Source organism: Biomphalaria glabrata, chromosome 6 (genome assembly GCF_947242115.1).
Source record: "Biomphalaria glabrata chromosome 6, xgBioGlab47.1, whole genome shotgun sequence".
Classification (NCBI taxonomy): domain Eukaryota; kingdom Metazoa; phylum Mollusca; class Gastropoda; family Planorbidae; genus Biomphalaria; species Biomphalaria glabrata.
Window position 1 is genome coordinate 8,940,310 of NC_074716.1, and position 6,549 is coordinate 8,946,858.

Here is a 6,549-nt window from a genome sequence, read left to right on the forward strand (position 1 = left end):
CTTTCATGATATAATTATTTAATAAGAATTACACATTAATCGCTAGGTAGAATAATGCAAGAATATACATGTTTAAAATCTCCACTAGCTCCTGGTAATTCCAAGCCGAGATAAAAATAAATATGTACGATGCAGTCTAATTAAAAAACTGTCAGAATTACTAGAAAAAAAAAGTCAGTATGTCAACAAAACTACAAACAGCTTCAAAGACACTTACTTGCAAACTATTCCTTGTCGGCAGCTTATTTGTGATCAAGTCACAGTACAGAAAAAGTTTCGACGTCACATCTGAATTTAAAATTTGGCTAACAAATAGTGTACCTAGTGATAACTATGATTGATTCTGACCCCAAAATGATCAAAGTCATCAAGTCTGGTACTTCAACAAAAAAAATAATACTTTACATTTCTTATACCTTCTTCTTCGTTCTTATCTTATTATTTTGGGGCGTTCAGATGACTTAGATAATTATACGAGATGAACCACGCAGTGGTTTCCAACGGCAGATCTCCATGTAGTTTTATTTCCGTAGGGCTTGTTTTGCGGCCAGTGTCTTGTTCGGGGCTCTTGATATAGAATGCAGTTTTGAAAGGCATGGTCAGCATTCTCTGGTAAAAACTCCAGAAGGGCACATTTTTTTAGTCCTAATTTTAGCGTCATTAACATTTCGCTGTGTCGGGTCCTGGAGTGAAAGATTAGACGCTATTTTTCTAACCAGGTAACACGTAGTTTTTAAAAGAGTTTTTTTTAAGGAGTAATTTCTTTTGGGCCATCGTTATTTTGACATTTGACGCGTGAAGCCCCCGCTACAAAAAGTTTTGCTGAAAACAAGACAGACCTTTCGTAGATGAAGCTAATGTCAAGCTATACATGCCATTGAAAGTTTGTAACACGTAAGTATCGGCCCTTCCAACCAATCTAATCGAGTTCAATGTATTTTTTTAATTAGTGGGATAAATACGCTGCAAACAACAAACTGCATTTCTGAAACTTGTTAGAAGAAGGCTTCGCTTTGCTTACAATGCTCCGCCATAGGTGAAAGGTTGAGAATAATATTTGTATGTATATTATTTATATTTAATTATTATTAGAAAGCTTATCTCAGCTCCCTTGGTTATTATCATTATAGCTTTTATATAGCGCTACTGTCATGCTAATAGCATGCTCAGAGCGCTTTTGGTCCAATCTTATTTTTGAAACAGTTGGGGGGGGGGGGGGCGCTCAGTAAACACAACTCTGCCCGAGTCGAACCTCGAGCCCCCTTCTAGGTAGCCAAGACAAGCCAAGTTCAAGCGCACTTGACCTCTCGACCACGCTTCCCACCTACCATTTCCCATTTATTGTTTCAAACAAATGATAAATCAATCAAATGATTAACCAGTTAGTTAATTAAATAGTGGTAATTTATTAATTTTTACTTGATATTGAAAACAAAAATAAATATTACATTAGTGAGATATGACCGCAAATGCGGTGTTTCTCCCTATAGATGAGCTGTTTTTTTTTTTTTTAAAGAAGGCCCATTTTTTTTTCATTTTCATATTTTGCTTGTTTTTTTTTTATGAATTGAGAATTATTCAATTTAATATTCATATATATATATATATATATATATTGATTGATCCGCTAAGATTTCCTAACGTGCCAGATGTTCCTATAGAAAAAGTTTTAGGGAACTCTTCTCTAAACAGCTGACCATTTGTTTTTTATTCTAATGGAAACATTGTGTATTACTGTATCCATTAGTGAAAAAATGTCACTACGGTGACAGCATCATGTTAGCTAGATAAACAATATGAATAAGCAACTCATGCGTTATATGTTACGTAGCTATCGGTTTGAGCTTCACGGTCATCTTTAGGGCATTGACCTTAGCATGCTGTGACACTTCCCTAAACTAAATCCAATATTCTCTGTCACTAGCTGGTCTTATTAGAAGATCAAGCTGTTCTAATAAGATCAAAGTGTCCAGTTTTTCTTTTTCGACCCTTTCAATATGCTTCTTCAACATTGGCTGAACATCCTTCTATACTTCATTTCATGTATTTTTTTTTCTAATTCAATACAGATGACACGCCCAGTGCCTGCTATTGCCATTTCTACATAATTAATCAAGAACTTTTGAGTGAATACCAACGCAAGAAATCTGCGTCAAACATGAAATAGTTTATATCGATTTCTCCCTTTTTATCGATACATTTTTACGATCTTCTCTACCAGGCCTTCTGTAAACACTGCTAAACACAACACAGCACCATCTAATACAAGAACTTGACAACAGGAACCTCAAGTAACAATGTGGCGGTTGATATACAAATACATAAACAATAGCCAGTAAACACAATTGGCTACACTAACTTCAAATGCTTTGCTATACTACAGAACTGCCTAACTAGCACTACAAGTCTCTCTAGCTCGTACAGCTACAATATTTCTGACTAGCTCGTACAGCTACATTTTTGATGACTCGCTTTGTAGCACTCAGTCACTGCTTGATGTCATGGACTCTACTGTCCTTTCTTTACACACTGAGTCTCTCGATCGTAAAGGCTATCTTTCACATGACCACAGCACATGTGTGCGTGCACTAGCAGTATTGTCCCCTTACTCAACAGCCCTTGACCTGTGTGATTGGCCTGAGTCGTGTGTGTCAGTAGGCCGCACACACATTAACCCTTTCAGTCCGCCACTGGAGTTACTACATTGCCCCCTTCTTAGATTTGTCCGTTCCGGAAAAAAATCTAGCTCACGACATGGGCTGTGGAGGTTTATCGACGCAGGTGGGAGTCTATCAGTGGGCAGGGCAGTGGGCTTATACTGCCATCTCGATGGGGGCATCTGCGTTGCAACCTGTGAATGTCGCTTTCTCCTGCACCAGTTCGTCTTAATTCGTTGCGAGGACGTCGTGCACGTTGTCTGGCCTTCCTGTCAGTCGCAGCCGATCGCAGCCTCGTGGCAAGTGGCAGAACTCTTGATGCAATGGCAGTTGCTCTCACACTTTCCTTCATCAGGCTTTCTCGATGTACCGTAGGCCAACAGGAGGTCAGATTGTCAAACATGGCATAACCTTTAAGCGTGTCTGATAGACATGTCTGTGCGGCACTTGGGCAACGTCCTATGTGCACAAGTCCATCTGCTGCACCACCATGAGCGCTTCTCTTGCTGATACTGGTATCAAGACAAACGTCGATTTGGTCAAGACTTTATTGGTAAGTTTTGCGGTGCTCGCACTCTCCCTGCCGCAGAAAAGCGCAAGTAACTTTTGCCAGATGCGTCATTGGACGTCAAGCTTCCCAGCTTTGCAAAGGAATCTACCACGTTGATTGAGTTACCATTCAACGTAATTAGCAAAAATAATAAGAAACCTATAGAAAGTAATAAACCTATAGAAATTAATAAGAAACCTCTATATATATGGCTCCTTTTGTCTCGAAAGGCAATGGATGCACCCAAATGAGTCACTGGTTTTGGCGTTTTAGCCGCTTTGCAGCAGCACCAGAGTTTCCTCTCCGGGGCGCATTCCTGGGCATTGGATAAAGGGGTCATGGGTGGCCCATGCGTCATGATCCCTCTCTCGACCTTGCTGATGTGATCCAAAGGAACGCATCGCATTACGTTTGGCACCTTTAGAAAGTAATAAATAAAAAACCGATAAAAAGTAATAAGAAACCAAAAGAAAGTAATAAGTAACCTCTGGAAAGGAATAAAAACCTCTAGAAAGTAAAAAGAAACCTCTAGAAAAAAATAAGAAACTTAAAGAAAGTATAAGAAACCTCTAGAAAGTAATAAGAAACCTAGAAAGAAATAAGAAACTTCTGGATATAAATAAGAAAAGTACAGGGAGTAATAAGAAACCTATGGAAAGTAATAAGAAACTAATTGGAAGTAATATAGAAACCTTTAGAATGGAATAAGAAACTTTTAGAAAGTAATAAAAAAAATCATAGAAAGTAATAAGAAACCTCTAGAAAATAATAAAAAAACCTACAGAAAGTAATAAGAAACTTAAAGAAAGGAATAAGAAACCTTTAGAATGTAATAAGAAACCTCTTAAAATAAATAAGAAACCTCTAGAATGTTTTATTCGACATTGACTTCTAGCATACAGCGGAATATATAGATATAACTTCTTTACATTTCGCAAGCCTCCTTTAAATTAGTGCGCGAAGACAATATATGTTGGCTATACTGAACACTGCGGGACCAATAATTTACTGTAAAACTGAGGTCTCAATTTAAACAAGACTATGTGAGAAGTAACTATGGTAGTGGCCCCCGAAAGGGGAAAAGACGCTATTAGTTTTGTGTGAAATGTCTGTCCGTGTGTCCTTCCTTCCCTTTTAGATTTCGTAAACTAGAAAAGATAGTGAAAATCCGACATCACAATATTTTAGACCATTTAAAGTTCTGATGCAACGACTAGTTTTTTCTTTTCTGAATGCGAAAAATCTATTTTTTTTAAATAATTTATTCAAGCAGTTTTTTCATAAAAATACAACACTTTTATAACTATAACTATTAAACACTCAAACACTTGAGGCTCTTTATTAGAGGAGACGATCGTTTGCCATATTTTTAACACATTTATTCAAACGGTTGTAGAATTTTTGACAAAAATTTTTATTTTTATATTTGCATTGTTATGTTATGTAAGTTCTGTTATACTAAGTACTATAGTCACATAGAAACAAATGTTTACTATTTTTTTTAGAGAAAAAAATCTTTTGTGTGCATTATAAGTTAGACATAATTTAAATCGAATAGTAATCTTGTAAACAGCATTTTCTTGGTCTGTTTTTTTTTTTTAAATACAAAATGCACAATTATTTTTCTTCAGGATTCGAATAAGAGATTGAGCCTTTTCAAAACAATTACATTAATTTTAATACTTCAGTTGGGCCAGGGGAGGCACGGTAAAGACTGGGATTTTCAACTTTGCAATCTTTGGGCGCCTCAAGCTCTAATGGGTATCTGACATTAAAAAAAAAAACCCGAATCTCTTTATTCACATATACGTGTTTTTCACAACATATTAGGTTTAGAAAGTTTGGATATATTTTCCTCATAACTTGTTTTTAGTTTCAAACACGACTATAAATTTATTTTCGATTGTTAGTTGGCTTGCTACTTTAGTTGTAATGATATTCATGCAAGAAAACACTTCCTCGCACACGTTTTTCGGTCCGAAGATAGTCAGTACTTCAAATGCTAACTTCACCGCATTGTAGCATTCTGAAGACTGTTCCATGCATCGAATATAGGCTAGGTGCCTCAGCTCGAGACATTTCTTTTAAAGTTGTCATTTTTGTTGCGTAACGGACATGCATTTCTGGACCTCCAACTTTTCCAACTTGCTTTTTGACTTTAAATCTTTCACCCCACAAAACTTTACTTTTTAAACCGATCAATTGCATTTCTAGAGACCCAGTATCAATTTCAAATAACTCTACGTGAATTTTTTTTACTATTTGTGTTGACAGGATTTACCAGGAAGGCTAGAATGGTTTTGTTGGTTTTGAATTGCTCAAATCTGTCAAGAAATTCATCTTTGATTCTTTTATTACTGTGCTAAAGTCATTTGTGTCAAACGTTGCACTGATTTTATTGCGATACTGCTTTAGACATTTTTCTCCGAAGAATCGTTGCTGCTTTTTTTTCTGTCAAACTTCTGGCTCCATCATTTGCTGTTTAAACGATTTTATTTCACTCGATGTTATTGTCTTCAAGGCATTTTTGCACGGCATTCGCTCTATCTCCCCATTTAGTTTGTCATATGAATAGTAGCAATCCTAGAAGAACTACTTTTGGACCTTGGGAAGACATATACATGACAAAATGGGCAACTTGTGCTATGTCTTGTATGTCGCAAGACTAGCATGTGAAAAGGCAGAAGAAAGTTACATATCTTCCACCTGCAGATATGTTACATTTAAAGATATTTTAGCTATTCCACCTTGTACTGTTTTATCGGATAGTGACAAATCTTTTTTTTAAGGTTTCTTTTTTTTTTTAAATCACGAAACAGTTTCAGACGCACGTAGGAAGCAAAGTAGTCTTTGACATACTCACCATCTGTAAATGGTTTGCCTTTTTGTGCAATTTCTAGTGGTACTGCAAACTTGCCAGATTAGCTTTACTTGTTGATTGCTTCTAGCTTTGAGAAGATCATTAGCTTCTAACTAATTTACTTGAAATAACAAACTATACGTCACAGGCAAGCACGCGGTGAAGATGCATTTCGTCTTGCGTCGAATTAAAACCTACATAGAAACACCACACGACGGCGTCATTCGAGAGCTTCTGACGACAGTGGCGACGCTTGTAAGGGGGGATGGTTTAAGGCTGCCTAATCCTCGTTATACGATTCAGAACTATTTAAAAAAATGTTTCGATAAAATAAATAATATTTGCGTATGGAACTAAAGAGCCGCAGCTTCACATCCAAAGAGCCGCATGTGGCTCGCGAGTCTCAGGTTCCGACCCCCGGGCTACATGACACCCTCGTTAACCTTAGGCCACAAAAACAGATGAACTTTACATCTGCCCTA